This window comes from Seriola aureovittata, chromosome 19, assembly GCF_021018895.1.
Source record: "Seriola aureovittata isolate HTS-2021-v1 ecotype China chromosome 19, ASM2101889v1, whole genome shotgun sequence".
Lineage (NCBI taxonomy): Eukaryota > Metazoa > Chordata > Actinopteri > Carangiformes > Carangidae > Seriola > Seriola aureovittata.
In genome coordinates, this window is record NC_079382.1 from 8453138 (window position 1) to 8454029 (window position 892).

Genomic DNA, 892 nt, shown 5'->3' on the forward strand with positions numbered 1-892 from the left:
ATAATGCATTTACATTTTAAATGTTCAGGGACCTCAGGGTTTACTTCATAAATGGCTAGGGCAGGACTACAAAGGTGTATTCAAGGACAAGACTGGAAAATTGCAACATCGATACATTTTTCAAACTGTAGCCATAGTGATGACGATCTTCCACTGTAGCATTCATTATACATATATTATGAAACATGAACTGCATAAAAATAGCAATTGATTATTTCAAGGTATTGCCTCACAGCCACCCACTTGTTCCTTCTCGTAGGATTTACTTCAACCTGCCAAGGGGTAATTCAAGAAAAATATTTGTGTTGAGACAGAATTAAATGTCATTACAAGAGAGAATTGCCATCATGATGACAAGATCTGTGGCAGAGGGATATATAGGCATTTGATATGAAGGTCACAATGTGCACAGAAAATAAGGATGAGGTACAGGACACAAAACAATTACATACAGTCATACAGTTTCTATATGAACCCACAATGTTTCTGTGTTTTGCCTTAGAAAGTGATGTAATTTCAATAGCTTCACATTCCAATGAACGTACTTGCAGTCTCATCTATTTTATAACTGGGTGTGTGGTATAGTTTTATTTTCATCATGGATTTCATCATGGATCATGGATTAATCCACAAACCGTTGGGTCTATAACATGTAAAAAATGGGCATTACAATTTTCCAGTCCAAGCTGATATATGCAAACTGCTGGGTACAAGGTGGAAAAACGGATAAGATAGAGCCAGTCAAACATGATTCCTGTCTGCTGTCTCATGTGTTGCAGTTAGTAGCTTTGGCCAGCAGAGGGCTCCCACTCCCTTGTAATGCTCAGCGTGTCACTCTGAGACGTTGGAGTCAGCTGATAGACAGCAGCCAATTACAGAGTGAGGACAGACT